Raw genomic sequence first — 15,502 nt, forward strand, 5'->3', positions numbered from 1 at the left:
AAATTAATGACTGGGGGAAGAAGCAACGGGGATTGACTGATAATAGCTACAGGGTTTCTTTTTGGGATGATAAAAATGTTTGAAAATTAGATTGTGGTGATAGTTGTACAACTCTTTAATATACTAAAAATTATTTCACTGTACATTTTACAATAGCGAATTTTATTGTATGTGAATTATATCTCAATAAAGCTGCTATATAAAAAGCAATAACTGCAAAACAAATGAGACCTAACATTGACAAGAAAAGAAAATACAATAATAATTTTAAAAACTGAATACGATACAAGGCTAACATTCAGTATATGGAACAGTAGACCCACGCATACTCCTCTCTTCTGACTACTTTCTCTACCATGTACTTGATCACAAGTCATCTGCTTTAGGCTAGAGATGGAGGGTTCTTCTCTGGATATGAAATGGCCTCAGAGAAAAATAAACTCCAAATTCTGGGAGCATTTGTGAGTGCACAATAATAATGGTCAACCTCTTCATCCCTATAAAGCCAAACCTGCCAAGGAGCAAAACCCACAAATATGTGCATTGCCTTCCCAAATCTAAGGGTCACCACACATTTGAGAAATGTCTCCAACAAGAGAGATACTGGTGTTAAAATGACCTCATGGAGACAATGGAAGAGAACTAAAACAATACAAAACAAAACAAAAAACTAACCTATAAAACAAGGGCAAAGTACTATTTAGAAAGAGAGACAGAGAGATCAGAAAAAGCAAGAGCTCTTGGAAGTAAACATATGATTGTGAAAAAAATCAACAGGAGGACTAGAAAACAAAAATTGAGGAAATCACCCAAAAAACAGTGTAAGAAAGACAATGACTGGATATGACAAAGACAGATGTGAGAGTCATAGAGGATTAATTCAGGACATTCAATAGCTAGAAAGAGAAAACTGACCAATTGGAAAATTCTCAAGAAGAGTTTTGTCATAGTTCAACTACCCCAGGAGACAGACTCTGAGACAGAAATTTGCAAGCAAGACATTTTCTTATGAGTGCTTTGGGAGACAACACCTAGGAGGGGTGAAGGAATCAAGACCGGGCAGAGAGAGAAGTTGAACTGTCCAATGAAGGTACAAGAAAAGACTCAGGGAGATCTGCAACTGGTATGACCCTTCAGAACTATCCCAATTGAGGCAAGAGGCTGGGTCTTTATAACCCTACATTGACCAGTCATTGGATGCAGGCTGCCCCCAAGATGGAGGCATAGCTTTGGGCAAGGCAGTGAGGGCAGAGCCTGGAATGAGACTCAGCCGTGAGCCTTCAGCACCAACCATCCCTGGAAAATAGGAGAATGAATGCTTCAGTCCCACTGGTGTTCTAGATTACAGACCAGCATTTTACATGCTTAAAGAGTAAACTTTCCCAATCATTCCCAGAAAGTAAAACAAAAAGTCAAAGACAGATACGAGAAAAATGTTTAATAGGAGATTGGTCTGGGAGACCAAGTTCTGGAGTTTCAGATAGAACTAAGAAAATGAAGATGAGGAAAGTATTAAAGAAATAATAGTGATTATTTCCCACACGTGGAAGACAAAAGTCTCCAAAATGAATTCATTTTGTTGAGCACTTCACGGGCTCTTTCATTTTGGAGTCTCATGTCCTTTAGCTCTGGGAAATTATACATAAATATATATAAAGTGTGTTTATGTGCGAGGCAGTCAAAAAAGACCCGCACATAGGCATATTTTCTTGGAATAATCAGAACCAAACAGATAAACAAAACATAAAAAGAAAAAAAAATGATCAGAAAGGCATATACTGTAATAGTAAAACAAGCAAACACACATACAAAGACAGAGGTTTACGGGTAGAGTCGGAAGACTTGAGTTTTGTTGGTAGTGGGGTTTATTTTTATATTTAAATGGGGTTTGGATGAGGACATAGAAATCATATTTATTAAATTGCAGCATACAGTACTTGATGGAGTGATGATCATTTGGAGGGATGGACTGATGTTTCAAAACCAGAAAGATGAAATTTAAAAAAATAAAAACATAAGAATCTCAAGAAAGAGAACTTATGGAAAATGAATATTAAAATAAATATATGTAAAATATATCTACTTCACTAGTAATTAAAGAAAGAAAGAAATTAAGATACAATCTTCAGATTTTGAAAAATATCTTTAAATTAAAAAATCCAATGATGAGATTATAGTGAAAGTTGCTGTATATGTACGTGTGTGTACGTGCACGCCTGTGTGTGTGTGCGTATTTGTATACTGGCATTACATTTTGTTCTTTTGGAAAGTAATTTGACAATTAATTTCAAGAAACTCATGTTCTTGATTCAAATACTAGTTTCTGGGGATTTATCATAAGTAAATAATTAAAAAGAATTAAAATCATATTCAAGAATAAGTTCACTGCAGTTTCAGTTATAAAAGTGACAAATAAAAAAACAATCTAAAAATATCAAATAACCACTTGATCTATAGCCATTAAAAGTGAAAATGACTTTAAGAACACTACTGAAGCAAGGAACACGTTTGGTCTGATGCTAACCAAACAGAACAAAATTGTTTATGCCCATTTTAACTATTATGTGAAATATGTGTATCCAAGCAAAAACTAGGAGGGAATATACATGAATGAAAATAATTGGTTTGGACTGTGAAATTAATAACAGTTTTCCTTTTCTAAAAATAATTTTCTTCAATTTTACTGGAAGTACCAAAAAATACATTTTAACTTATATTTTAAACTGATTACATGTTTAAAATAGGCCTATAATTCAGGTAGATTTCCTTGGTTTTATTGTTCACCCTTGAGTTTTTACTTCTTCCCCAGTTACATTAAATATCATACTCACACATGTGAATTGAACTCAGGCTTCTCCTCTCTGGCTCAGTCTGCTCTAATTATTACTTTCCAGGCTATCAGTGTCTCTGTCACACACACACACACACACCCCTGAAACATGGACTAGTTTGGACCTAACCAGAAGGCTAATCCTGGGTCTTCCATCAAGTCCTCATGTGATTGGAACCTTGAACTCAAGCCCTTCTGGCTTAATAGTCAATATTAGTTCTTCTTGTGTTAAAATGCATACATCGTCTCAAAATGTTCTTTTCAAATATTCAGTGCAGTTCAGATTGAATAGCTTTGCCTATCTGCCCAAACCCAAGATTGAGGAGAAAAAAATAGTAGAGTGAGGCTGTGTCTCCCTATCATCAGCTCTTGTTCATCCTACTTGACACAGCACATTTATCCTCATCTCTCCAGACCTGACTGCTATGCAAGCAAACAACAGAATCAAGTGGGACCATGTGAAAGGCTTATAGACAGGGAAGCACTTTGGAGGAACAGTAGATTTTTCTGAAGACAATTTGAGGTTAATGACTACATTAAATAAGTGCAGGCAACACATATGGCTCCAATTTGTGGCAGAGACACAAGGGAATCTGAAAAGGTAATAGTCTAAAGCTCTGAGTGGCTGTAGCCATGGTAGAAGGAAACACAATGGTTCGAGAATATTTGAAGAGATCTTGTACTCTTTAACGCTAAAAGAAAGAGAAGAAGAAAAGGCAAGACTACCCTCGTCTGGTAAAAGCTAAAGAAAAGACGCAGCTTGCAAAAGTCTTTTGCTGCCATGATAAGTCAGCATCACCCTTCAGTATGTCAATCTGGATTTATCTGAAAGACACTGTTGTAACCCACTAAAACGTAAGTAGTATCATGCTAAGAACTTCTAGGACTCCATCTAAAATACCTCAGTTACGCTTATGTCATCTCCCTGCAGTTGCTGGAAGCATCTGAGTGAACTCCATGGGTCACTGCAGAGGCTCATATGGGCTCAATATTTACTCACCAGGGATGAGAGAATTGTCCTAGTAATCGAGCACTGCCCTCTGACCCATATACAGCTAGAGAAACTAGCTTTTCTTCGGGACCAGAAAACATTTCAATCATTTTATTTCAGCAAGTTAGCCCTCGTGCACATTCTACTCTGTACTATGATTGGCCCCAGGAGTAGGTCTGAACTGGGTAAGAAACCATTTTTACAATGCTTTCAGCCAAGACTGGAGGGAAAAGTAACTAAAAAAATCTAGAGGAAAATTCATCCTCTTAAGATTTTCAGGCTGATGTATTTTATATAGATAGAAAGGCTGTGGACATGCATATTAAACACATCACAGGACACACAAACCAGTAAAACAAATTGGTCTCAGAAATCAAAAGCAAATCTAACTTTTAGTGGCAATTGGCAGGAAGAGGCTGTATTCAATGCAACAAGTATGAACAAGATACTGACGTATTTGACTTGATGATTTGCAGCAACAGATGTGGTCATGTTTAGAAATGTCCGGTCTTCCCTCATCATTCTGGACCTAGAACAATTGAATTTTACAAGCCTGTATCCAGCATGCACGTCCCATAAAGAAATATTCAAAGTTTCTCAAAAGTAAGAGACAGCTTATGCAATAGGGGTGCAAACATATTTGTAGCTAAACCTAGGAGCACTGATAGTGTAGGATTTATGACTAGGAGGCTTTATTCATTTAAAAGTACAACTCAAAAATAGAAAACCTGAAACCCTCCACATCAGGAAAAGGAGTATTGCCATTTTTGTTTGTAACACTTCCCTGTGCAGAAATTTATCAGAGTCATAAACCCTTAGAGAAAAAATCAGATAGAATAGATGTAACACAATCCAGTTGAATCTAATTCTGTTCTTCCACTAGTTTATGCTCTCAAAAAATCTAACATTCTGTAAAGGTGAGTAGAACAGGAAGTCATCCAGCTGCTAATAAGCTCAGATACTATCCCAGTCTTGGACCATGGCTGATTATCTTCTTTAACTGGCAGTTAAATCCTTCTAATAACTTATAAATAGTATTCTGGTTAAGCTTATATGCTTTGGACTTATATAGAGCTAAGATCCAGATTAAGTCTTATTTCTGCCACTTACTACCTTACCTGAGGCAAGGTACTTATTCTCTCAGAAGGTTGTTATGAAAATTAAACAAGATAACTTAGTATCCAGTTATCTTGGTGTCATGGACTGAATTGTGCCCCCCAAAATTATTGATTTGGTTAGGCCATGATTCCCAGTATTGTGTGATTGTCTACCATTTTGCCATCTGATGTGATTTTCTAATGTGTTTTAAATCCTATCTCTATGATGTTAATGAGATGGGATCAGTGGCAGTTATGTTAATGAGGCAGGACTCAATCTGCAATATTAGATTATGTCTTGAGCCAATCTCTTTCGAGATATAAGAGACAGAAGGGAGCAGAGAGACATGGGGGCCTCCTACCACCAAGAAAGCAGCACTGGGAGCAGAGTGCATCCTTTGGACTCCGGGTGCCTGTGCCTGAGAAGCTCCTACACCAGGGGAAGACTGATGACAAGGACCTTTCCACAGAGCCAACAGAGAGAGAAAGCCTTGCTCTGGAGCTGGCTCCCTGAATTTGGACTTCTAGCCTCATAGACTGTGAGAGAATAAATTTGTTTGTTAAAACCATCCACTTGTGGTATTTCTGTTACAGCAGCACTAGACAACTAAGACACTTGAGTACCCAAGATGTCTTGAGTACCCAGTATGGTACCCAGTGCATTGTAGGTGATTGATTAATTGTAGCTATGAGTACTATTAATAATAAAACAGTATAACAGGATTGTTAGCTATGAGTACTATTAATAACAGAACAGTATAATAGGATTAAAGTAATTTTCTGAATATGTAGTAGCTTAGGCTGGTAAATTAGAAACATACATATTAGAAAGAGTAACTGTGCTTATTTTAAACATGATACATTTACCATGTATAATTGGAATAAAAATTATTTAATTCTCTGTCCCTTCTCCAGGCCTCTTGGCCATATTCAGCATATGTCTTAGTCATCTAATGCTGCTACAACAGAAACACCACAAGTGGATGGCTTTAACAAAGAGAAATTTATTTCTTCACAGTAAAGTAGGCTAAAAGTCCAAATTCAGGGCTTCAGCTCCGGGGAAGGCTTTCTCTCTCTGTTGCCCTTCTTATCAGTGTTGCCCCGGACTAGGAGCTTCTCCACGCAGGGACCCCGGGTCCAAAGGACACGCTATGCTCCTGGCACTGCTTTCTTGGTGATATGAGGTCCCCCTGTCTCTCTGCTCACTTCTGTCTTTTGTATCTCAAGAGATTGCCTCAGGACACAATCCAATCTTATAGATTGAGTCCTGCCTTACAAACACAACTGCCACCCATCCTCCCTCATTAACATCACAGAGGCAGGATTTACAACATACAGGAAAATCACACAATACCAGGAATCATGACCCAGCCAAATCGATATGTACATTTTTTGCGAGGCATAATTCGATCCATGACAGGGTGTATTATTGGGAAAGAAGAGAACTAGAGTATTTTTAGTCCAAAAAAGCTATGATTTACTTGAGAGCAAGAAGGAATAAAGAATAGAAGGGTAGGGTGGGAGAAAGCAAAGAGGAGCCTACATGGTATAATGTGAGAGGCAGTACTGATGGAGAATTGCAAAAATGTGGGTGGGAGAGAGCTTCAAGAGGAAGCCTCAGGGTGTGAGAGAGGAAGAGAAAGACAAATAGAGGAAAGAATTTCAGAAAAATTGAATCTTGAGAAATTCCTCTTGAGAACAAATTTAGCTTTTCGAGTGCTAATGTCAGTATTGTTCACTGACAATAGTGATGTTCTCTAGGAGATACAAGGAAAGATTGGAATTACTTTTATTACTTCTTGTTGCAGGACAGAGTCCTGGCGGTGCAGTGGTTAAGAGCTCGGCTGCTAACCAAAAAGGTCGGCAGTTTGAATCCACCAGCCACTCCTTGGAAACCCTATGGGGCAGTTTTACTCTGTCCTATAGGGTCGCTATGAGTTGGAATCGACTCAGTGGTAATGGGTTTGGTTATTTGGTTAGTTACAGGACTGTTTTTCTTCTCTTGTAACACGGTGTCAAATGTAGGCCATAAAGGGTCCTAGGATATATTTGGGTTACACATAGACAGAGAATCAAACCCCATAGTTATATGAGTTTCAAATAAGTTACCATTTGTTGGAAATTTTGAGGCAAGCATAGGCGAGCTTATAGCACAGACATTCAGTCCCTGCAATTTCTCAGACATTACAGTCACTGTCTACAGGTTGGACATATCCTGAGGAACATGTGCATTTTCTCCTCTAGACTTTGCCTTCCGTCTATATACTGCCATCAGCTGGTTTATGGTACTGCTGGTTGGATACTGAAGTGAACATTAGTTGAGGAATGGATATCTTTAGGGGAAATATGCTTGGGAAACATTGCACTTTGTAATATTTAAAATAAAATAAGGTAGTGAATTCACATAAAAAGTGGAAAGATAAACTCAAGAAAAAACATTTTCTACATCCTAGAAATGACAATAGTTATATTAATTATAATAAGTTACCATTCGTTGAGTAAGTTTATAAATATAGATAATGATACTCAGAAAGGGTATGTAATTTGCCCAAGGTCACAAAGCTAATAAGTTGTGAAGCTGAGTTTAAAACTTAGGCTTTGCTTCCAAAGTTCTTAACCATCATGCTATATTACAAAAACAACACAAACAAAAAAAACTTTCATTTTCTGAACTGTATTTATAGTATATACTCAATATAGAAAATCTTGAAGGCAAAAAAAAAAAAAGATAAAAAGAAAATAGAACTTACCTGTACTCTTGCCCCCAGACATAACTATGGATAATATTTTGAGTTATTTTCTTTCAATCTTATCTCTTTGCTGATTTGTAGCTTCTTGACTCAACTTTAATTATTCTGTTTTTGTTCTTTCTAAGCCTATTCTCCATCAAGTAGAACAAGTCCCAACATTTAAATACTGCAGAGAGTACCTTGTTACTTCTTAATTACCAAAAAGCACAAAGCCTTCACTCTACTTGGTCTGCCTTTTCTCTAAATTAGTCTGTCTCCTCTCTGATCTTCTGAAACCAGGATCCTCTGAATTACTCTTCCCTTCTCAGTGCCTGAGTTGGCTGTTATATTAACTAGAGATTCTTCCCTTGTGTCTTGGATTGAATTGTGTCCCCCAAAAATATGTCTATCAATTTGGCTAGGCCATGATTCCTGGTATTGTGTGATTGTCCACCATTTTGTCATCTTGATGTGATTTTCCTATGTATTGTAAATTCTACCTCTATGATGTTAATGAGGTGGGATAGGAGGCAGTTATGTTAATGAGGCAGGACTCAATCTACAAGATTGGATTGTGTCTTGAGCCAATCTCTTTTGGGATATAAAAGAGATTAGCGAGCAGAGAGACAGGGGGACCTCATACCACCAAGAAAGCAGCACCAGGAGCAGGGCCCGTCCTTTGGTCCCAGGGTTCCAGTACAGAGAAGCTTCTAGTCCAGGGGAAGACTGACAAGAAGGACCCTCTTCAGAGCTGACAGAGAGAGAAAGACTTCTTCTGGAGCTGACGCTCTGAACTTGGACTTTTAGCCTACTTTACTGTGAGGAAATAAATTTCTCCTTGTTAAAGCCATCTGCTTGTGGTATTTCTGTTATAGCAGCACTAGATGACTAAGACACCTTGGATACATCTAATTAATCCCTTTAGCTGCCATGAGAAGTGACTCAATAACCTGACTCTTTAATAAAGGCAGACACACAGACCCACATTCAAAACGTGACAAGCCATGGAACACAATAGTTACAAATTAATCCTAATGGGTTTATTAAAAATTATCCTAATAAAACACTAATCCTGGCTAATGGCATAGGCAATGGACATGCCCTTACAGGCACTGATTTAAGATCTAGATGAATCTGAATTTTGATCCTGGCTCCACCTTTTAGCTGTGAAAATTACTAAACCTCTCTAAGCTTCAAATTTCATCAGCTATAAAATGGGGATAACCAAAAAATAGAGTTAATTTTCCAAAGCTGCTGTGGGATTAAATTATATAGGGTTTGTAAAATACCTGGAAATAATCACTGCTTATTATGTTGTTAATTAAATTTATTACTTTATTGAAATATTAAAACAAATTGCTTTAATTAGAAAATTATTTTCATAGATGTGTACTTACTATCAAATATTACTTGCATCCACATGATCACATTTAATCACCATTAATTTGTCCTAACTATTCTCTTATCTCAGTTACTGATTACAGGGATGAAAAACAGTGACAAAAGTGAAATGATAGGAACATATAAATTACATCTAGAAAAACAAAATCAATGCAAGATGTGCAGTCATAGAAAGTAGAAATGAAGTAGGAAAACACACACACACACACACACACACACACACACACACACACACACACACACACACACACAGCTAAGTTATGTCTTCCCCCAGAGGAAAGCACAGACATAGTCCCCCACTAGCACAAATTATGCAGTCGAGTTTCCCACTTGTGAGGAAATCACAGGGGTCAGCACATCCAGGTGAAATGGATGAACCTCGCCCTGGAGAAATCACCTTCGTGATCATGGTATCTCTCCTGCCAGCTGAGTATAAGCTAAATTATTTTTTTAAAAAGGAGAGAGGGGAGATAATAAAAAAGAGATACCCTCTTTTTGTTAAACACAATGAGCTGGGATTGGAAATCTATGAAAAATGGGGTGTCAGATCAGTGAACTCTTCTGCTGCTGTGTGTGTGTTTATTTGTCCTTTGCTAACTCTAACTGCCCTGATGGTGCAGTGGTTAAGAATTCAGCTGCTAACCAAAAGGTTGGCAGTTTGAATCCACCATCCACTCCTCAGACACCCTATGGGGCAGTTCTACCCTGTCCTGTGGGGTCACTATGACTTGGCGTCAACTTGATGGCAGTAGGTTTGGTTTTAAATCTCACATGGAGACAAAGTAAGGAGGAACATGGGGTCAGAATAGATAAAAGGTCAGCAAAACTCAACATAAATACAAATACAAAGTAATACATTTGCCTTTGAGTGGACTCCAACTCATGGCAACCCCAAGTGTGTCAGGGTAGAACTGTGCTCCATAGGCTTTTCAATGATTGAATTTTCAGAAGTAGATTTCAGGTGTTTCTTCTGAGGTGCCTCTGGGTGGACACCTGTGGACACCTAAACTTGGATCTTGTGTTTTTCTTTGGTGAACATTGGTTGTGGTATCAGTTTGACCCACTTTAACAGACTTAAGAGTAGAAGAGACAAGATACACTCACCACAAGACTCAGGCGAGTCGTGTGTGACACCTCTATGCTTCAGTCAGGCAATTGAGAAGATCCCAGCTTACAACATAAATTTAAAGACCCATGGATCTAAGTTCCTCAGGAAGATTCAATCACCCAAAGATAGAGCTGGCAAGACTTGCCCCACTCATCTCAAGATGCTCTTTCCCTCTCCTGCCCTTGGCTGATGTATCTGCCTCCCTGCTCTTTTTGTTTTCTTTGTACTTCTAATGTCTGAAAAAGGATATTTGCTGAGAAAGTGGTTCCCCAACATGATATGGTTGTGCCATTCATCCTACCAGGGTCTCAGTGACAAGTGTGGTAATTAAGAATGGAAGAAATGCCACAGCAGGAGCAGATTGGACTAAATGAATGATGACTGGTCTAAGGAGGTTGCTTGCTTTTCTGGTGGGAGGCTCTGCAATGTTCAGAGCCTGTTGTGTACCTGGGTGTGAGCTGAAGAGACCTCAGATAAATAAATGTCTCCTTGGGGCAGATATATGATCCACATTGCTCATCGTGAGGCGCTGTCCAGCTGGTCTGGCGTCAGCGAATGAATGGCCCTTGACGGAAGCTTAGCGTTTGAACCGAGATAACGGTTTGCAGGCTCCAGAAGGGAACATTTACTATGTGACTAGAAGCTACAATGAGCCTCAAGGTGCTTTCCTCCAAAGATACTGTAGCCCAGCACCAGTGTCAAAGCACAAACCCAAACAAGGAAAATTAGGAAACAGAAATCCACAGACAATGACCTCCCCGTGTTCTTGAAAGCATCAAATGCTTCAAAGGAAAAGAAGACACTTGAAACAATGTGGGATCTCTTTTTCACTTAGGAAAAAGTACATACTCGACCTGAATATTAAAGTTGCAGGGAAGAAAGAATCAGGATTTTGTTGGCTTGGTTTTTTTTCTTCTTCTTCTCCCTATTCTCACTTTCTCTCAGTCTGAATTCAGTGCAGGAAAAATTTACTACCTTTCAGACAGAACCTTTACTGGATCTCTTTTCTCTGTCAAGTTGTAAATTACTTTGAATAGCTTTTGATGATCTTTAATTTCACCAACATGAAATTGGTAATTAGGTATGGCTTATCACACCTGAGACAAGATTTCTGGTGATACAAGCTAATTTAGAAGTAAAATATTTTCTCCTGAAAAATAAAATTTACTTCCTAATCATGAGGAGATTTATCTTGGCTCTTGCAGGGTCTTGCAAGTAAAATGAAAGCTCTGAATAAGGCTTTCTCCATTCAAATCTCATGGGATCTAGAGCTAAAAAACAGATGCAATTCATAGTAAGGAGGTTTTCAATACATATGGATTAGTCATATGGATTAATTTGTTCACAAATGACAAGCAAATTGTATGAAATACCGATTCACACAGAACACAGAACTACCTTACACTTAGGAGCTGGGCTTGGGATTACCCCCAGACAGTAGGATCAAAGACCCTGGGTCTCTGGTCCACTGTAGGTCAGGTGTTTTGCTTAAAGTCTGTTATTACTGTGAATTAAAGAAGAAATGAGGCTATTAACATGACATTTCATTCCTGGTGGGCCAAAAGTGGCAGCATCTTATTATAAAATTATTTATTTATAAATAATTTAAAATTATTATTATAAAATTAGTTGTCACCAAGGGCCAGAGCTGAGTACTGTAAATGATTGTCCTGCACAGCAGTGTGGTCCTCATTGCTATTCAGGCGCAGCTTTCCCACATCAGGACTTGTTAATAGAAAGCTAAAACCGATGCATCCCATTAAATAAGCACATAATGATGGCAGCTTATTTATAAGCAACTAGGTATTAAAGTATTTAAGGCTTCAATGAAAATGTCCCAAAAGTCAGTTTCCCTAAATATAGCAAATGCTGTATTTATCCTTGCCTGTAGATTACTTCTTTGGGGTCAGAGTGGATGGAAGGAGATTTACTTCATTGCACAGGATATTGTTCCTAGATCCATGTCTGTTAGTCCAAACAGCTTTGGGCAAATCATTATTTACTGTCACAACGCCATGAGGTCTGCAACATTGTCAAATTTTTCAACTATTTTTTGTTGTTTGAAGTAACTTTTTTTATGAGTCAACGTTGAATTTTATCGAACTGTTTTTCTCTATTTGTTGAAATCATATTTTCTCCTTCAACCTGATTAAGTTGTGAATACATTGATTAAAGTTTTTAAAAATAATTTTTTATTGTTGTTTTGAATATACACAGCAGAACATACACCAATTCAACAATTTCTACATATACAATTCAGTGACAGTGATTACATTCTTCAAGTTGTGAAACCATTCTCACCCTTCTTTTTTGAATTGTTCCTCCCCCATTGACATAAACTCACTACCCCCTTAAGTTTCCTATCTACCCTTTCGAGATACTTTTGTCGGTTTGATCCCATATAGTTCTTTAAAAGAGCACAATGCTCAAGGCAGACATTCTTTACTAGTTAAGTTAAACTATTGTTTTGGTTTTAAGAAGACTTCAGTGGTTTAAGGTATAAGGATTAAAGTTTAAAGATTCTCTCAAGGCAATAGTTTCAGGGCTTCAGCCAGCCTCCATAGCTCCAGAAAGCATAGATTCCATGAGAATTTTAAATTATGTTCCACAATTTTTCCCCTTTTGATCAAAATTCAGCTATAGCACCTTTGGTCAAAATGTTCAATAATGGTAGCCTGGCATCATTCATTTCTTCTGGTCTCATGGTAAAGGAGGCAATTGTTCATGGAGACAATTAGCTACACATTCCTTTTCCTCCTCCTATTCCTGACCTCCTTCCTCTGTTGCTCCAGGCAAATAGAGATCACTTGTAGTTTGGATAGCTGCTTGCAAGCTTTTAAGACGCCAGGCACTATACAACTAACTAGGAGGTAGAACAGAAGCACTAAACACAATATATTAGGTCAGTTAGCTGAGATGTCCCATGAAGCCATGACCCTAAACCTCCAAATCAAGAAACCAAATCCCATCAGGTGTTTGGTTGTACATAAGTGGCCTCAGCAGCTGTTTTGTTGTTGTTGTGTTGTTTTGTGTGTGTGTGAAAATATATGTCATACGACATTTATCAGTTCAACTTTTTACAAGTGTAAAACTTATTGAAATCAATTACATTAATCAGCTGTGCAGCCATTACCCTTGATCAGTGTGAATTTTCCATCACTGTAAACCAAAACTCAGCGCTCTGTAAGCAATAACAATGCCCCCTTTCCTCCTCCCTCTAACCTCTGGTAGCCACTAATAAGCTTTGGTCTCTATATATTTGCCTGTTCTTGTCTTTTTATATAAGTGAGGTCATACAGTTTTAGTCCTTTTGAGATTGACTTATTTTACTTCAGCATAATGTCTTCAAGCTCCATCCATGTTGTAGCTTGTATCAGAACTTCATTTCTCTTTATGGCTAAGTAGTATTCCATTATATGTATGTATCACATTTTGTTTATTCATTCATCCATTGATGGGCATTAAATTGTTTCAGCCTTTTGGCTATTGTGAATAGTGCTGTAGTGAACATTGGTGTACATACATCTGTTTGCATTGCTGCTTTCAAGTCCCTTGAGTTTTTAAATAAGAAAAAAGAACAGACTTGTCATTTAATGGTAGCTAACATTTATTGACAATATGTTATATGCCAGGCACTATGCTAAGAACTTCATATGTATTATATTATTTAATCATTTAAATAACTTCATATGATTATAATTATTATTATGTTTATTCTACAGATGAAAAAGAGGCCAGAGAAGGTAGGTAACTCATTGAGTGAAAACTGTGAAAGCCGAAACTTGACGGGACCGCCTTGTTTTTCTGGGTCTCAAAAGTTTTCTGCCTTTGACATTCTTATGACTTTTCTATCCTCTCTATTAGTGGAAAATGCTTGAGTTTTCCTTCTCTGACAGGTTTCCGCCTTACACAGTTTCTGGCTTTCACAGGTTTTACTGTATAAAAATCTATATACACTGTCATGGATTGAATTATGTCCCCCAAAAAATGTGGGTAGCAACTTGGCTAGGTCATGATTCCCAGTATTGTATGATTGTGTTGTCTGATGTGATTTCCTTATGTGTTGTAAACTCTACCACTATGATGAGATTATATGTGATCTCCTCATGTGTTATGAATTCTATCACTGTGATGAGGTTATACTGATGAGGTTGACAAGATTAGTGTCTTAATGCAATCTCTTTTGAGATATTAAAGACAGAAGCGAGCAGAGACACATGGGAACCTCACACCACCAAGAAAGCAGCGCTGGGAGCAGAGCGCGTCCTTTGGACCTGAGGTTCCTGCACTGAGATGCTCCCAGACCAAGGGAAGACTGAGGCATCACAAGGACCTTTCTCCAGAGCCGACAGAGAGAGAGCCTTTTCCTGGAGCTGATGTCCTGAATTTGGACTTGTAGCCTACTGGACTGTGAAGACAATAAATTTCTCTCTGTTAAAACCATCTACTTGTGGTATTTCTGTTGGAGCAGCGCTAGATGACTGAGACATACACTGAAAGAGAAAAATAGAAGATGGTGACTTGCAATACCAGGAAAAAAATTCTCCACTTGACAAATTGCTCTGACATGGAGCTCTTAACTTGGGATCCCAAGATGGTATTTGGGAGTTTTGTGAACTCAAAAACTTATTTGCAAAATTATGGGTCCATAGCTTTCTTTGTTTTCACAGAGGTTTAGGATTCCATAATGGTAAAGAGCCTTTGGCCAGGTCAGCTGGGAAACTCAGGAGAACGGGGAGGAGAGGGACAAGAACTGTGTAATACAGAAGATCCTAGAAGCTGCACTGGGTGACCTCCATAAATAGGTCAAACAATGATTGACCACCTTTTCCTTGCAAGGTCCAGTGGTGGGTGTGGAGGATGTAGAGACTGTTAGAATAGCTAACACTTACGGAGTGCTTACCTAGTTACAGGCATTAAGCACTTTATGTTTGTTATCATGATTATCCCAGGCAGTCATATTCTAGAACCTCTAACTCTTATCCACTTTGCAGTACTACCTCATGCTGACAAAGAGTTTACTGTGGGTGATGTGGAACAGGAAAGGGGACTGATTACTGCTTTATCGACTGATGATTATCACACAGTTACTGGGGCCCTTTGGCTGGATCATTGCCCTATCTTCCCCAGGAGGAGAGAGATGTTCAAAATGCTTTTGATCTTCATTGTCAAGTCCCAGTTAAGGGGATGGTTAGGCATATAGGAGGGCTGGAACTTGCAAGCAGAGCATGGCAGCATAGGAAGGTGATAAGTGGGAACCTGCTAAGGAAAAAGTGGAAGTGGATAGATGGAAATAGGTCAGTTGGGGGATTTAATCTAAATGAAAACCCAGAGTGAAGCAAGTCT

The 15,502-nt window shown here is 38.2% G+C and overlaps 1 non-coding gene across 1 annotated transcript; it reads right to left on the bottom strand.

Annotated features, from left to right (window-relative positions):
• Nucleotides 1-9,319: 9,319 nt before the first annotated feature.
• On the bottom strand, nt 9,320-9,482 carry LOC111821657 (U1 spliceosomal RNA). The gene has a single exon (XR_002825000.1). It is a non-coding gene; the product is annotated as a U1 spliceosomal RNA (small nuclear RNA).
• Between the last annotated feature and the right edge of the window lie 6,020 nt (nt 9,483-15,502).

Source organism: Trichechus manatus, unplaced genomic scaffold (genome assembly GCF_000243295.1).
Source record: "Trichechus manatus latirostris isolate Lorelei unplaced genomic scaffold, TriManLat1.0 scaffold00094, whole genome shotgun sequence".
NCBI classification, from domain to species: Eukaryota; Metazoa; Chordata; class Mammalia; order Sirenia; family Trichechidae; genus Trichechus; species Trichechus manatus.